The sequence below is a fragment of the Dermacentor silvarum genome, chromosome 10 (assembly GCF_013339745.2).
Source record: "Dermacentor silvarum isolate Dsil-2018 chromosome 10, BIME_Dsil_1.4, whole genome shotgun sequence".
In the NCBI taxonomy this organism is placed as follows: Eukaryota; Metazoa; Arthropoda; class Arachnida; order Ixodida; family Ixodidae; genus Dermacentor; species Dermacentor silvarum.
The window spans coordinates 62,662,441-62,680,509 of NC_051163.1; positions in this window are offsets into that span (position 1 = coordinate 62,662,441).

Here is an 18,069-nt window from a genome sequence, read left to right on the forward strand (position 1 = left end):
TTATATACCACAGCTTTTTGTTCGGAATCTGGTTTACTACCATTACACGTGGAGGAAGTGTTCGGAGAATTGGGGCCGGTATAGTCCCTAAGCACCTGTTTGAAATGTCTCGTCATAAAGGGTTATAATCGCTGCGACCGTAGCAATCAAGGAGAGTACAGATATTTTTGTGCGATTTGGCATCCATTCTTTCAGAAATAACATTGCAGCTTGCTTTGTGTTGTATTGTGTTAAACTATGTTTCGTTCTAGTCTCAGTTTCTCCAGAACAGTGTTGTACACGTTCCTCTAAAACAGGGACGAAAGCTAATTTCTCGTTCCTTCCCAATCTGGGAACGAGTTTCCGTTACAGGTTCTGTTTATAAGAAAGGAACGCGTTCCAGCGACACTTCGAATATTGGAACGTATCGTTACATTACCGTTAAATTTGATTTTTCTTTTTTTTTTGCATTTCGATGGGGGCGAAATGCGAAAACACCCGTGTACTTAGATTTAGGTGCACGTTAAAGAACCCCAGGTGGTCCAAATTTCCGGAGTCCCACACTACCGCGTGCCTCATAATCAGAACTGGTTTTGGCACGTAACACCCCATAATTTTTTTTAATTTTGATTAAAAAAAATTAAAATATAGTGTCGGATATTTCTGAGGCGAAATAAACATCGAACTACGTATATTATACGAATTTGAACATCGCCGGCAGCCGATTATCTAGAGATTAAAAAAAATTCCAAGGAAACGCTTCTAGACATCTTTACAGGGAGCACCGGACATACTCCAGACATGTACATGTCTAACTGCAACTTTGGTGTTCCTCTATTACAAACGCAACACATATGGCACTTTCCACATCGGTCTTCAAATGTGCAGTCAGTATACTGCGCTTCAGATGTACAAATAGAAAGTTACTCACATGCATTGAAAGAAATAGAAAGTTAATCACATGCAAATTTTTTTTTGCTCAAGAAACCGGATCGAAAGGAATGGTACATAGGCGTTTAAGGACTGCCGATTCAATATTGCAGTATGAGTAGGAAAAAAAAGTCCAGAATACATATTCGCAACTTAGTTAAGTCACGCAATCATAGTCACGTGACAGGCAGGCAGAAGTTCTTTGCGCCTCACGCGGTCCCCCATCCGCCCCGTATGATATGCTGCGTACGTGTGTGCGTCTGTTCAATGCCGTGGAACGTTTACACAAGGAACGTCGTTCCCTCTGCCGTTCCTTCATAAACCTAACGAGTTACCGTTATAGTTCCACCGACCCTTAACGGAACGGGGGCGTTCCTTCGTGCCTCCCAAAAAGAACTAGTTCCAGGAGCGCCGTTCCGTACAATACTGCTCCAGAGCAGTTCATACGTATTCATTCCTATTCATCGCGTAAGTTCCAATGGACAAAGCGTCGGAGTATATATGCCGGCCGCTTTATACAAATAACCTTTGGTAACAATCCCCCGTTCACAACTATTTTTGATATTGTAAACAATTATTCTCGTTTGGGATGTTCTGAAAACTCTCGAATGGAAATAAATTATAGGATAACGCCAAATGATATCATATAAAAATTGCTTAACAAATGAGCGTAAAAATTGATATGAATGCACAATGTCGTTAAAACCAGAAGTTTAGGCAAAACTGCGTACCGCAAGTCATTCCCTATAGCCGGCTCAAAGCGATGTTAGCAAGCGTAAAAATACCGTGCGTGGTGGCATTTCAGTCGCCGACCCGCACCATTCAATACTAATGTCAGACAAACAGAACAGAGAAACGAAAAAAAAAGATTCTTCTTATTGCTGCTATTATAAAATAGAAAAAGAAATTCGGTAAATTTCGGTACTCTGGGGTATATATTTGTTCGTTTTCATGACACAAGGCTGACAAAAGCAATAGATACCATTAGCGCTGCTTGGGAGTAGCGCAAACATTCTATTACAAAAGAAAAAAAAATATTCATGAGGTAACGGCTTGGCGTGATGCGACAGATTTGCATACAGCCCGTATACTGCAAGTTAACGCACACAGGCTTTGCAAGATGAAAAGCGTGTAGGCGGAGATGATATGTCAACTGTAGCACACGCGATGTTGTGTGACGCGCCGCCTTTCAGTGTCGCCTATGCAAACGGTACGTCGGCAACAGAGAACGAAAAAACTAAAACAAACAACAAACTCGGTTGTTGTGATATTCTGCCCCATGCATCTGGGTCATTTCGGAATGTGTTTATTTCCCAGCTCTGGGCCATTCAGCCTACAGCCGTTATCCGAGACACTTCTACCTATATTCCTACTTCTGTGACGGGGGAGAAAGCAGTAAGCTGTAGCCTTCGTTATTACCAAAACTAGCGGCGAAAGCCTGCGAAGTCTGGTTAGGTTAAGCACTTTCAATCCGTCAAGGTTAGTCAACATTGGGGGAACCGGAGAAGAGCTTATGTGAGATAACCAGGTTGTTGAAACTGGGAAACATTGCTGAGAATAAAGGTAACAAACAAACAAAAAAATTGTTTGAACTAGTTCGTTGGTTTGATTCGGTTGGTTAGGGTAGCATCTGACTTTCGCTTACAACATTGCGCTTGGGCTAAACCCTTCTCAAATGCGCATTTATACTTTCTTTTCCTGACATACTAAGCAGTTGCCAGAGGAACTGGGAGGTTGGTGGGAATAAGTCGCTGCTAGTTACCCTGAGTGCGTGGAGTTGTGTTGGGTAGATCTTAAGTACAAAAATTGCGCCTTTATATTTGGAACGCATATGTAAAACTACGATCGAACGACGGTGGCGTCGCGACACCAACGTTTCGATGAGACGAGTACTATTGTCGAAGCATGGCCGCTGTAGGGTGGTCGTATTGTCTTTTCCACTTCGCTTTTCACAGGTCTTGACTTCGCAGGGGCTGACAGTGTCATGGCAACTATCTGGAGGCCGTGTTTAGACCACAGCTCCACTGTGTAATTCTACTGCGCTTGATGCACAGAAACAATCACTATTTATCGCGTTAGCGCGAATGGATGATTGGCCTTTATCTCTGCATCGACAAGATACTAGAATACCGACCTTGCCGTTCATATGCCCACAAAGCTTGAATGTGCTTTACCGTGTTCTTTCTTTAAAGCCTATACTCGTCTGTGCGAGCTCCTTTGGCCACGTATCATTTTCGTTGTGCGTGCATGCGTTCAGGAAACCTCATGTCTTTCTTTCTTATAAGGCTAATAATAAAACAAGTTTAAATGAGACTTCGGTTCATTAAATGTCACCTGCTACTCCTCGACTCGCGGCAAACCAAAACCTAAGATAACAAAAAAGCACCGAAGAGCACTGAACAGAGTCAAAGAGCAGCTGCACGTCAAAGGCTGTGCACGCGAGTCCAGAGAGCCACAGAAAACGCAACACCCCACAAACAACCGCAAACAGCATGATCTATTCTTTCCAACCCTTTAACATGTGTAGGGGAGTCAACCGAACGCCTTTCTGGTTAAGCAACGTACCTTCTTAACTTCATATTATCTTCCTCTTTTCATATCTCTGTCTCCTTTGCCAAAGATACCTACAGTAAGAAAGCAGTTGCACTTAAACTTGTCTAAGCCCGAGTAACCCGTCTTCGTTTCACTGAAACCCTTGGCAATCTCTCGCCACACTCATTGTCTTTACTAACTGCTGGTAACATGTAAGCTGTAAGATGTTCTATGGTTAAGTTGCACAAACTAAGCCATGTAAGTGCACATCACGGACTCTGAAAGCATCTATATTATGATTATCAAAGGGTGACAATCGCACGAAGAGTGTGCTAACTGAAGCGGGCCTTGAAGATAGTTCACGAATGTGGGAAAATATTTCAGACAAATGTTTGAATTATCGATGTGGGGGGACTGAGTTGTCAGTCTGCTAGCGGGCCGTAGTCCTCGTAATGCGTCTGTATACAGATACATTACGAGGACTACGTTTAGTATATATACTGAACTTCTATGGCGCGTATGCTCTGAAATCTTATCGTATAGGATCGTGCTATAAAACTCACAATCATGTGAACGTTAAATGCTTAATACTCTTGCGGACACAACACATAAGGTGAGAGGGGGAGAATAAAACGTATTTTTTAAACATTAACCCAAACACCTTTTGTACGTGCAATATTTACGCACTGCATTACCGATAATTTAACTTTCGACGAGGCTCACAAGCAGAAGCAAGCATGGAACTGCAGGAACTAGCAAAGAACACGCTGCTTCTTTTTTAATTGCACTGACTTTTTCAGCGACTCTGTCGTCGCCAATTTGGCCTGTTTTTATGAACTTGTCTGAATAAGCTTTCTCGAACTAGATACCCCTCTGGTGTGCTATCTGAAATCGGCAGACACACAAGGGTATGGGCGGCGACCGACACGCTTAATTTTTATCGCCAACCAAATTTATTTTTCGGAAAGGCTGATAGAACATTGGTGAAATCATAAAACCAGCCCGAATTCATAAACTTTACTAAACCTTGGGAAAGTTGGCAAGTACGTACTGCAGTGTACATATCTAGCACGAAAAAATGGGAGCTCTGCGAGTTGATGGATGTTCGTGATAAAACTAGAATAAGAGTGACTCACACAAAAACGCATTGAAGAGGACAAAGGAAGGCTCCTTGTCCTCGCCTATTCGTTTTTGTGTCCTTTGTCAGGGTAATTATGCTTTCGCGGTGTACTGAATTAGTTGGGCACGAGAAGTTCTATATGGTTAATTTGAACTGTTCTAATTTCACTTTCTTTGTTTCAATTGCAGGAATGAGGCTGCCATGTGCACCGTGGTTCAGAATCCACAAGAAATCCCACCTGACCGTGCCAGACACAACTGCACCTTCCGTTCTACACTAAAGGTGAGATTTCCAGCTTACAGAGCACGTGTAGTTGTGTAGTTGTGTTGTAACGCTTGTCAATCTACTTATGACTCAAGCTTTGTTTTAGTCTTGCTTAGTGCACTAGTAGAAACCTGTAGTTTTGAAGAAAAAGTCTTTTGGTGGTCTTTTCTGTATTGGTTTTGTTTCTAGGTTCTTTCATAGGCTGATCTCTGAGATGGTGCAGTCTAAAATTGTGCGCCGATCCCTAAGTTAGATCTGGTACCGGCAGTACCACCGATGCTCCTGAGTCCAGGTGGTACCACCGTGCAAATACCACCGCGCAGTGGTGGTACCGCCGTGCGGCGGTACCGGTGGTGATCCAAGTGATCGTTCCCGCATTATTCTCTCATGACGGCTAGCGTTTTGAGATGCTGTCGTTTGAAACGCCGCGGGCCTGGCAGAATAAAATTATGTGGTTCACGCCACACCATTCTCACCCTGAACTCTCTCAGAAGGACTTTCTGTTTCATCGACTTCGGCTGGAGGTTCAGTCGCCTTCCAAATTTCTGCACACGTTTTGCTACGAGCAGTTCGTACAACAGAAACCAGAGGGCGCCACGAATCGCGCATGGGCCTCCGTCCATTGCTGGCCTTGTGTGGAGCCGAAATGCATTGCTATAGCAGCGGCTGCAGGTGCAGAGTTTGCTGCTGATTGTCGGCTGCGAAGGGGGCGCTTGCTGAGATATTATAGCAAGCGGGTAGACAAGCAACGTTCTTTGTTTTAGAAGCGCTTATCGGCCTACCCAAAAAACAGAACTTGTCTATGCGCATGGGCCGTAATCCTTTTGTGTATAAACACGGCCCCGTCCTGTATGGTAAGTTAACGAGCTTACAGCGCGTTCACGTATGCACGCACGCTGAAGCGTTTGTGTTCAAGCTCTTCACAAATGGTAATATAGCCTCGTGCATCTCAAGAAACGCAGCAGCGTTTTCAGGAGAAACTAATCCGGAGTCCCCCACTGCGGCATGTCTCGCATTCATATCGTGGGTCTGGCACGTAAAACCCCGGAACTTAACTTTTTCACCCAATTAGTGCAGTTCATGTGTGCCTTTAAGTAGGTGATTGTGATAATAACTCTTTTGGAAAAGGCAGTGACGAGATAATTTTCTGTGCATAGGTATTTTCATGGTAGTTACACTAGACCTTCGATGATAGCTGGACAGTATGAAACGTGCCGAACGATTTTGAACTACTTCGAGCTTGTTGATAAGGGTCACCTGGCCGGGATTCTATAGGGATGAAGTGTATTCAAGCAGGGGACAGACGTAAGTGAGATATACATGTTTTTTAATGGCAATAATGAAAGGGAAAATTATTGTTTTAAGTAGTTAAGCATACGACAGGATTTGGATGTTGCATAGACAGTGTGATCAGCCCATGACACAAAATTAGTCATAATTCCGAACAGATTACATCGGGGTGGCGTTCAAAGAATACGAGTATATAGTTAGGGAAAAGCGTGTGGTTACGGTAAACTGTCATCGTTTTACATTTAGAAATGTTAAGTTACATATTGCAGAGGTCGCACCAACGCGTAATATTATTAAGGTCTGTTCGAAGGCATTCGACGTCGGCATCATTAGGAACTTTTCCGGCCGATAACTCAATCGTCAGCAAAAAGACAAATAGAAGAATTTATATTATTAGGTAAACCATTGGCATAAATTTTAAAAAGCTGCGGTCTCTAACAGAACCCTGCATATGCCTGAACGCACGCGTACCTCAGGAGTATCCGTATCATTAGTGGAAACAAACTGCGTGCGGTTACAAATAAATTCCGCTATCCACTGGTGCAACAGCGGGTCAATACGCAAAGATATTGCGCGGTGAAAAGTCCGCTTATGCAGAGCGTGCCGCGCTTCCGAAAGAGCGCTCTATCGTCACGTCATTTCGCCCTTCCTCCCTACGCCCTTAAATGACTCTCGTGCGCCTGGCTCGCAGATTTATACGTTTTTTTTTCCTGTTTCTGCGTTATGCTGTAAAGCAGCTCTACCCTTTCTCTGCTCCCTCCACGCCCCTAAAAAAAAAAAGGTCCAATAGACAGAAAAGAAGAAAGGTCATTAAAAAGGAAAAACAAGGTTAGTTATGCAATCATACGGAAGAGTCCGGGGCGCCGAAGACGATTAACCGCGCGCTCCCGTTTCCCCGGTGACGCAGCGTATAAGCATAGAGATAAATACTCGTCGTAATGACAAGTGATAGAGAGATGGAGCTAATTCACCCCGAGGGGGTACGAACAGTGTAAGGTACAACAGCGTTTCTCGCGCTATCCTTCGCAATCTTCCCCCACCTTCACTTGGGGGCGCCACTCTTGACGCTCTCCGGTGGGCCCATCAGTCGAATGGGCCGACGTCCTGCGCATGCGCGCGCCTCCACTGTCCGGCGCTGGAAATATTCCTCTGTCTCTGTATTTCCCGCCCATGCGAACACGGCGCGCGGGCTTTGCGCGTGGCGGCAATAGAGTCGACGTAGCCCGGTTATCACATTCCTAAATTGCAGCGCACTGCAAAATAATTTACACCCGTAAACGTGAATGAGGGTGTAAATTATTTTTCGGTGTACGTGAGGGGTGTTCCTTTTATGAGAAGGGTGCAAGTTCACACACATATACCGAGAGCAGGGACCAGGCGAGAGCTTGTCTTAATTGTATGCCCTTGTGTCTGTTTGTGCCACTCTTTCTAAAAGCCGTGTTTCACGAACTGGCGCAACACTAAATACTCTAACGAGAACTTTTCTGTGAATTTTTTGTTTTTTTCTTCGCAAATAAGTGCCTTCTTCAGGTCGACTCGTAGGTCCTCATCCTGAAGCACACTTTATTTGAGTGATTCGGGAGTGTCGGAGGTCGTAATATTGAAGGCATCAAACAGTACTATGACAAACGGTTCGTAGGAACAAAAACTTTTGTAGTTGCCTCCATTGTTCTTATAGGATTACAGATTTCCCCAGGCTTCCTTTTTTTGTTTTTCTTTGTCCCGACTATAATATGGCTGCTAATGGTATGACGTTTTTAAAGTTTCGTCATCATAAGATATCATCTAAGCGATTGTAGCAATTCCTAGAATGTCGGCGTTTGAAGAACCGCATGCTTAGCAGAGAAGCTCCGTTGCCTTTTCGTACACCCCCTCCCCTTCTTCCCCCCTCACCCACAGAAGACAATTCTCACTCAAGAACTATTTTAACAGCAGGGAGCAACAAAGCGTAATATTGTATTAGCTGATGCAATCTGCCAACGGCAAAGAACAGCACTTACGAGCGAAATCTGCCCGTGTGTTGCCGGCGTTGCTTAAGTGAGGTAAAGTAGTGCCTCCAATGTCTTGTGTGCAGACGAGTGGTGGAGAGTGCTTCAGGAATTGCCTGAAGTGACAGTGGATTGTCCAGTCACCCCGATACATTGGAGATGGATTGTTTCTCGAAGTGAAAGGTACGATTGCGACACCGTTTCCGGATCAAAATATTTGCCCGCGAGTCCAGCCAGTGTTAACTGGTATTAACTGGGATCTACTGGTTTCAGTAACAGGCCCACTGGTTCTGGTTAGCAACAAACTGGGCAGCAACCGCGTGGTCTCGCTTGGCATGTAGCTGCAGTCATGGTAATTTGTACTCAACGCGAAGGGATCGAATTAGGATCTAACTAGAACATTAACGAGTTCTGTTAGTATATATATATAGCAACTCGTACAACATGGCGTCCACGTGAAACCTTGACCAGTTGCACGGCTAGCAACGGGTTGTAGTGGAATGATGACCTGCTGTTATCTTCTAAAAAGTACAGAAACGCTTTCATTGCGGGGGCTGTTTAGATGGTTTCAAGTAGCGCCTAAACAGACGGTACATGTTCTGCTGTTCACCCCGGTGCATTGGAGGAAAGAATCTTCTTTTTAGGTCAAATCTATGAGTAAATATATGACAGCGCTAATACCAGTTATCACGGTGCATCCGCAATTTACTTCACCCAGTCCTTGCTATACTTGGACCATCACTTGGCAACCGTCTTCTACGGTGCTTCGTACGCAGCGTGTGCCAGCTCCGATTGTTTCTAATTCCTACCGTTGGTGATGCACGCCTGCCGCCGTGTTGGCCAGCCACCGCTATGCGAGGCCTTCCCCTCTGTTCACCCATTAGTCGCCACCGGCGCCCAAACATCCACGTTCGCCCGCCAAAGCAGGTAAATGCAGTGCCAAAAGCTTTCCGCAGACAACGAAATAAATAAACAAAATCAGAGAGTAGGTACGCAGGGGAAGAAGGGTACCGGCGGAGAGGAGCGGAACGAATGACATCACACGCAGAACTCGTGGTATACGGGTACATAGAGCAATCACAAAAGCGCGCGCGAAAAAAAAAAAGAAAAAGAAAAGAATGAAAATCGGAAGCGTGATGTAGAGCGATGCATAAAGCAAATCACCGAAGCACGTGACGTATGGCCTGCGGTTGGCCGGATGCACCACCTATGGGAAAGGGACGAAAGGGGAGAGGAGGAAAGGAGAGGCCTGAAAGTGATAGCGGGGGAGAGGAGGGCATCGTGGAGTGGGGTAGCAGAGGCAACCTATTTAACGATTTTGGCTTTCGTGTACACGCTCGGCCTAGCGGTAGCTAGAAGGGGGCGGTCACCACGTGTCTGCCGTCCACTACCGATGGCGAGGGGCACGGCCCGGGTCGGGACAGTGGGTTACGCGGTGAGAACCATCGTCGCGTCGCAGACCCGCCCGCTGTGCGCGTCCGCGCGCGCCGCTGTGTATGTGTGTGTGTTGGTTTGCATGTCCAGACTCGTCACCGCTGCTGGTGTGACAGATATTGGAGAGGAAGTTTTCTTGGGGGGCGGCAGTTTGTAGTAATGGTCTCGTGTGCGTGCGAGCTCGACGAGATTCCTCGAGATGTTATTCGTGCGCCGCCCAGTGCCGTTGGCTCGAGACGGGGATATTCGGCGTGAGGTGAGCTGAAGCTTGCATTGTAGGACCAGCCGGCCGCTAAAGCTTTCGAAGTACTTGGCACTTTGCTACTGAACCCAGGAATTTAACTAAGAAACGTGGCGATCGTGCGCAGGTGTGTCTACTACTGCACTTCTCGATTCGAGGGCGAGCATGGTATTCAATGATTGCAACCAAATTTCGTTTTCTCTTGAATGTCGAGTTTCAAACACATTTTTGCGATTTTGGGGAGCAATTGCAACCGTTCGTGGTGGCTTGTACCAGGGATAAAAAAAAATTTAAAGGCCAGTGGCAAAACGATGCATCGCGAAGACAGTATATGGATTTTGGCATTCATTCGGAAAAAGTACATCATAGGAGGCGACTGTGTTCTCTGCCTCGAACCTAGTCATGTTTATGACTTAGCACAATTCAGTTTATGAACGTTTCCATGCGCTGAACCAATTACGTGTTTTAAGAATACAGTCATGGAATGTTTGTGGAAATGAGTGATAATTATATGACTACATTTAAGTGCCATTTAAATTTTGTAAGACTATATTACCGTGCCTGGCTCTGATTGAACCTGAAGTGGCTCAAGTAACTTCAAGTAGCTGCGGACAGTCTTTTTTTTTTTCCTTGTACCACAACTACATTAGTCACCGTGTCGATGTTGATAAACTGATAATTTGTTTCTGCGAAATAAAAAGATCCTTGTTCTCACTTCTCACTATGAGGTAATACTAACATGATAATGTTAATGCTAGAGGAGAGGTAACGTTTCCACGAGACTCCTGAGTTCCCAGACAGGGATAATTACTAGTGTGCTTGTAGTAGCAATGGTACTAGCGTTTCTAGCGTCACTGATGTTTATAGTACTAGCGTTACTAGTATTTATATGTGCTTAATGATCTGTGGCCTCATTATGCATCTTCGTGGCCAACTGAACGCTGTGATGCGAAGGACGTCATGATAAGCACTCGAAAACTTCAGCCTCATTTGTCAACTCTTCTCCGGGTGCCTTGCAACGAGCATTTTCACGAATGCACCACCATTCAGCAGACATTAGACTCGCAGTAGATTAGGATTCTCAAATGTCAGCACGTGCAAGATTTCCGTCTTCGGGATATCGGGCTCCGCAACGCAACGGAACCTTAATGACCAGTGCAGATAAGAATCTCCCGCAGATAGCAATCTGTAGGGCTGCATGGCGTTCCGCACTTCTGCGATTTCCCAGACGCCCGTTCGTCTGCACAGCTCCGGACATCTAGGGGGAAAACGAAATGAACCGATAAGCTAAATGCACGAACATGCGGAGCACATTGCCCAGTTAACGACCGTGGGTGGTCGCGTCCTGATTGGCCGTTACCGAATCTCCACAAGCAGCCTCCTTTTTATTTTTTGTTTTGCATTTAGATCACGAGTGTCACTTTTTACGCGGCGCCTAGAAAATGCCGTGGGGTCATGGGCTCCGCCCTTTGCAACGGAAAGCATAACTCGTTTCCCGTAGATGGAAAAAAAGATACGACGACGATACACCGTACCATGCGTGACCTCGGGAGCTACGAATGAGTGGTTGCGTATATTATAGGACGTCCAGCGTGTGTGTGCGTGCGCGTTTCACACTCACACGCGCGCATGCACGCACAGATACACACACATCCGTTCTGAGCAGCATATGCACTTCACGTCGTTAGCGTCGTGAGACACGGTGACGTTAGGTCAATCAAACAACGACTACAAATCTTACTATCCCGACATAAGGGCTGTTACCAACATCAGGTTAAGAGTATGGGCTGCGCTCGTTTCTTTTTTAAATCGTTAAAAGTGCCGCCTAAACGGTATTGTAGGCGCCGTAAAGATGTCCGTGAAACAGGAATTTCTCAACTTTTGTACACACACTTCTGGGGCCGAATTCGCAAAGCTTTTCTTTCGTAAGTACTTTTTGCCATTGGCCAATTGCTGCCTTCTCTAATAATATGTCCAGCATCAGGAGTGGCTGAAATTTTCTCTTACGAACAATTATAGCGTAAGAAGGTTTTGTGAATTCGGGACCCTGATTGGGAGAGGTCGCACAACCGACCGGGACTGGCGACTACGGCAACAGCACATATCGGCAAGCACGGCCTGGGAGTCACTTTACTAGCGGGAAACTATCGGTGGCAAGCAAGGGAAAGTTACAGGGGGGAGTCTGCGCGAAAAAATATTGATACGTACTGCAACCCTAAGAGGTTTATCGCAGGAGTCGGGTACAAGAAACTCGAAGGGACCCAACACAAAGCTAAATACAAGTAGAATGAATATTACAAAAACTCATTCTTAATACATACATGCATACATTGTATACAATACATGGTCCTAAGAATCGCAAGGTATGCAACCAGTGATTGAAATAACGAACTTGTCGAATGGCAAATTTCGAATGTTTAGAGGTAGCTCGTTTCACATTTCGATGGGTCGGGGAAAAAAAACTGTATTTGAATTTGTCAGTCCTGGCGAACAGGGGTGTTATATTTAGATGCGGAAAATTCCTGGTAGTAGACGGTCTAGCAAACGCAATGTATCCCAAAGATGAGCAAGGTTGAGTGTTAACAATGGTGTAAAACAGTGTAAGGCTTTCTACGTGACGCCGCTCTGTTCGGACATACAGGTTCAAGGAATGAATATTAGAAAAGAGATGTTACTGAGCTAAGTAGTTCGGCGCAGGCTGACAGTGCTCGCTTTCGGGGGCTCCATTTGTAAATTATTCCGTTCGTAAGTTATGATCACTGCCATCAGCTAGCCACCTTCGCTAATGTTATGTAGAGCACCAGAGTTGGCTGACATTTTATCTACAGAACAATTACAGGGTAACAACTTTTTTTGTGAATATGTGGCTTGTTTCTGTGAGGTGATAATATAAATCAGTGTAGTCCGATATTTGGAAAGTCTTCATATTTGGCAAAACGACGAAGAGCTAAGTGTATAAAGAATATTGAAATTTACCACTGAGGGGTGTATTTTACGCCTTATTTTAACGTGGGGGTTGTAATAAATCAAGGAGCCGAATTCACAAAGCTTTTCGTTCGCTAGTGCTTTTTGCCATTGTCCCGCTGCCTTCGCTGATATGTGCAGCATCAGGATTGGCTGAAACTTTCTCTTAGGAAAAATTCTAGCGTAAGATCTTTTTACGCGTACGGGTCAAGATGTTTAAATTTTCGGTTCTCCAGCCAACCACAAACGGGAATGACACTCCGGGATTATTTGCAAGAGCGCCTTCTCGCGCCCGCTCTGCGCTTCTATTTATATTCCTTCGTTGCCCCATAAAGTTACCCGAAAGTGCATGAAATGTTTCGTTGCGAAGCCATGGCTTTCTCGCATTGGTACTTACGGTTCGCGTCCTATCGCTCAAATCTAGTAGCTGGACTCGAAAGAAAAGACAGCACTAATAGAGACGCCTCACCTAGAGTCTCCGTTTCTTCATTTAATACACACTTCCCATACTTCCTTGCCTCTTCCCTCCTTCTACATAGGCGTGAAAGCTACATTTCAGTTAGCGTTCGCTATTATACACGCAGGTTTCCCTGTAGTTTTGTTTCTAATGCGTTATTTCCGAGCCTTTCGTCTCGTATTTTGAGCATGATCTTCTATACAGTCGTCACACAACAAGTCAGTCAAGGCACTCTTGAAGTTTTTGCGATCGAGTGTACTTTCTGACAGTCCATAGTTCTCACAGACGGTTCCAACCTCCTCAATTTTTTTTTGAATCCTTGGATTTTTTTTCTGTGACTGCGTTTTCTCTTCCTTATTCTTTCCACCTTTCATTTCCCCTTCCCCTTCTTCCAGTGCAGGGTAGCAAACCAGAATCTTTTCGGGTTAACCTCCCTGCTTTTCCCACCCCGTTTCTCTCTCACTCTCTCTTGTAATCACCCGAAAACATTGTCACGCGGTAGTTTTCATTGTGTAATCGTATACCCTATGGTATACTTTACAAGTTTACTCTGCTTTCATCGTATACCCTGTGGTATATGATTATGGCGATCTCAATGAGAGGGTGCATGTCCACCTCATGTAATAATTACAGCAGTAGCAATACCTGTGCCACGCGGGCGCAAAAATGACATTCGATCGTCAATACCCTAAGTTTCGTAACGAAATTGTTTTCGGCAAAGCTGCCACACGTCGAAATTTAATTAAATTTAACGCGACAATGTTGATCACAGCGTCTTCTGAATGGAACAATTTTGGAGTACTTCATATTACACAATATATGACCTTTACAAGTTTACTCTGCTTTCATGAATGCGCGAAATGTAAAAGTAAGCATACTATGATGGCGTTAGTTTGAGTTTGTTGCTGCAATTTTACAACGTTGCAATCGTACCCAGATACTTCGACCATTGCATGTCAAATACGAAGTCCAGAAGCAAAATGGCGCCTGCTGCGTCGAAGCCGTTTCAACGCCGACCTGAGGCAGTTCGCCGTGTACAATTTCAGACAGAAGCATTGCAGCTGAAAGATATGTAGATTTTGTACTACTAATGAAAGCAATTTTTGTACATGATAGACGATGTTTCGAACACTTTAATTACTCCTCACTGCACAAGCTATGGTATCGAGAGTACGTATCTCTCAGTCGAATGAGTTCTGGCGAGCGCATTAAACGACAAATGACATTAAAGCAAATTGCGTTATGTTTGTCCGTGTGGCAGCGCGCAAAAGATTTTAAAATCTAAGGCATTGGTAAGGCAATGTCATCTTCTGTGCGCCCTTGTTGCACAGGTATTATAGACCTGAATGTCAATAAGAAAGCATTAAAGACACAGGTGCTGCCTTTAATAAAGAGCTGCGAAAAGTTGACTGGATGACGGTCTGGCGTAAGACTCCAGAGTTGTTGTGTGCATGCGTCGATAAGAGACACGCATGCACACGGACAGCCGACACGCCCAACACCAGTAAGTAAACGCGCGCAGCTGCGTCCGATCCCTGCGTACTTGTGGTCATCACCTCTCAAAGTTTTCCCTCGTGCGACCCTATAGCGCGTCCTTCCTCAGGGCCACGGAAGTTGTTCAACGTATGGTGCATATTCTGCAGCAGAGGGCTTTAGACGACACACGGGGCTTCCAGGCATTGGGCCCAAGGCCTGGTTAGTGCAAGGTGCAAGAGCTGGCTCCGTCCTTTGGCTCCCCGTTGCATGGTGGGAGACTACAGGACAGGGAGTCGACGCGCGGGATGACAGTCGCCTTCCACGCCGGTGCTCCCGCTGCTGCAGACAACACGCTCATGACGAATGGATTATACGTATCGCCACATGTCCACTACCTCTACAGAGGTGCTGGTTAACGGCTCTGTCCTCTACAGAATTAAACGCAATGAAACGGCAAACGCTACCTAAATATCCTCACTGCAAGGTAAATACGCCTCGAAGTGCACCATTCACTTGATAAGGTCAGGTGAAGCGAATAGTTTTCTACAAGCGTCTGTGCTGATCGCTTAATTTCACAATATCGTAAACGGCCTCTGTGCAGTCTTGTCTTTCTTCATGGCTGTAGTACTCAAGAACCAAAGCCTGGTTTGGCCCGTGGGCCGTTCCGGACCGGGTAAAAGAGCTGTCACGGTGGGCTCGGGCCGTGCCCGGGCCCGGGCCTGAAACTCCGGGCTTTGGGTAGGGCCCGAGTTTCACGCGGCGGGCTCGGGTCGGGCCGGGCTTGTTCTTTTGTACACTTTAATCTGATGTCAAATAGGTTGCGGACATATGTTCCAGATATTTTATTTGGAACAAGCATTATTGTTACGTGGGACAAGCCATTTGGAGAAGTTTTATTAAAGAACACCGGACTTGTTTTGCACGCCGCGGCTCGAATTATGGGGAACGGGCGAGTAGTAAGTGGATCAGCTGCTCGTTCCAGTTAACTTTTTCCCCTCTCACTACGAAAATGACCGAAACATCGATTATTGCTATTTGAAAAACCTTGCTCTTCACCTTGCACGTTCGGGTCTCGGTCGGGCCTGATTTGCGGTCGGACCCGGTCGGGTCGGGTAGGTGAACTTTTTTTCGGCTTCGGGCCGTCCCGGGTCTCGCTTTGAACGATCTGGCTGGGCTGGGACGGGTAAACGTTTACAAGTGCGAAGGCCCAAGCCGCGCCCAGGCTGAGGGTCATGGCCCGTGTAGTGGTCTAGTTGTAGCGCACGGTATGGCTTATAAATAGATTAATAAACTAATGGAAACTTGAAAATGCACATCAGCTTGGTTTGACGTACGGAAGATAGCGTAATAATGGGCCTCTTCGATTATGCGTCCCTGACAGTCCCGGACTACCCGAGGCAGTGCTTTCAGCCAATGAGTGTTGCGTGTGCAGCTTCACGGACAGTCCGGAACTGCCAGAGACGGATAATCGAAGAGGCTCACTGTCGACGAGCTCACGTTAAACCATTTCGAAAACGGAACGCTTCTAGAAGTACCCGCTGAGAGACATAAAAAACCTAATGTTCATTCAATAAGCAAGTTGAGCGTCCCAGCTCTGCATTTTTTATCTTGCAAAACCATCGTTATTGCTCAAGCTTTTGTATGCTTTCTTGTTATAGGAAAGAAGTTTCAAGAAAAGCCAGGTGCTTGATTACTAAGATTCCAATTATATTTTCTGCTTGGCAAGTATCTTTCAACCTAATTCTGTTATTCGAAGGAACTATAGCCCACAATACGTTTTCGATAGCCCGCGTCACTGCATATCTTGAATGCTTTATGAAAATGGTTCGACTCCTATTTCTAGCTTCCGTGGCAGTTTAATAGTACAGTACGTAGCTCATAACGGCGGTTTTCTTTCTTGTTTGTATTGTGTTATCACCTGCTAAAGCGTTATTATTATTATTATTATTATTATTATTATTATTATTATTATTATTATTATTATTATTATTATTATTATTATTATTATTATTATTACAGCGAAGCTGTGAAGGGCTCACTCTTCGATAGTCGCGTCCGGCAACAGAAAAAATGTGGTTGATCCCTCTTATATAGGAATCGGTATAGAACACGAAAGTGAAACGTGTCTTCACAGAAGTAGTGTAATGTTTATTGCACATTGATATATAATGTCTATTGGTGTTTTGTGGCTAAAGCGCCCTTAGACGTTGATGCACCCACGCTGAAGCCTGGTGGCACGTCTCCTCCATCACGACTACCAACGTCGATGACCATGAGCAACCGTCGTGCATATGGAAGCTGCACTACGCTGCACACGCTAGCACAACGCGAAAGACGAAGCACGTAACTGACACACTAATACAACGCGCAAGACAAAGCACGTAACTGAATCGTCACCGAGTCAAATCAGCGCGTACAGCGCGTCGTAATTGCAGCCTCCGCGATCAACTTCAGAAACATTTTCAGAGCTAATTGCAAAGGCCACGCTCCGCTGTGCTGAGTACGGTGAACGCCACTACCAACGCCACCTAGGTGGCGTTGGTAGTGCTTCTTGATGCCAGCGTCCCTTCGAATGCTGGCATCGAGACGTCGTAGTGGTGAGACCACCGAAGCGTTCACTGTCGGTGCGCGTTAGTGTCATAATGCAGTACTTCTCTTTTCTGCTCGTAGGCGGCGGCACCGCCCCGAACAAGAGCGCGGGTACACGGAGGAGTGTTAGATATATAAGGCGCGTCTGTGTAGCTCTCTGCAAATGCGTTGTGGCGCAATGGGTTAAACGCTCGGCGATCTATCGTCGCGGACCGAGAGGTCGTGGGTTCGATTCCCAAATTTTGCATGTTTGTGGAACTTTTTCTTCTGGTTTCTTTCTTTGTATTATGTTCTATGACGTATTTCCGTGACGGAAATACGTCAGTGAAGTCTTGGTGGACCCCGGCATAAAACACTTTCGTGTTAAAAAAAAACACAGCATATCCACGAAGTGAATGATGATGAGTGGGCGAAGCACCGGGGGATCATTCGGGTAAACTACAGCTACGGACGAGAGATAAAGAGAGCGCGCGTCGGGAACGAGAGAGAAAGTTACACCATCTTCCCGTAGGGGAACCCTGAGTAGTATGCGAAGCAGCCATGGGGTCGACTCAAGGTAGTTGTATCAGCTGTATAAACTTCGACATGCAGCACTACCAGCAACGCGCAGAACTGTTGTCGACGCCGTCGGCGTTTTGCCCGCGTTCGCACCGAACGCCCGCAAAGTGGAACCGGAACTGGAAGTGGAACCGGAACCGGAAGTGGAAGCTAGGGAGCCTACATGCAACGTCCTTTTAAAACGGCGTTGCATGTAGGCTCCCTAGTGGAAGCGGAACCGGAACGCCATCTAGTGAACACTTCATAA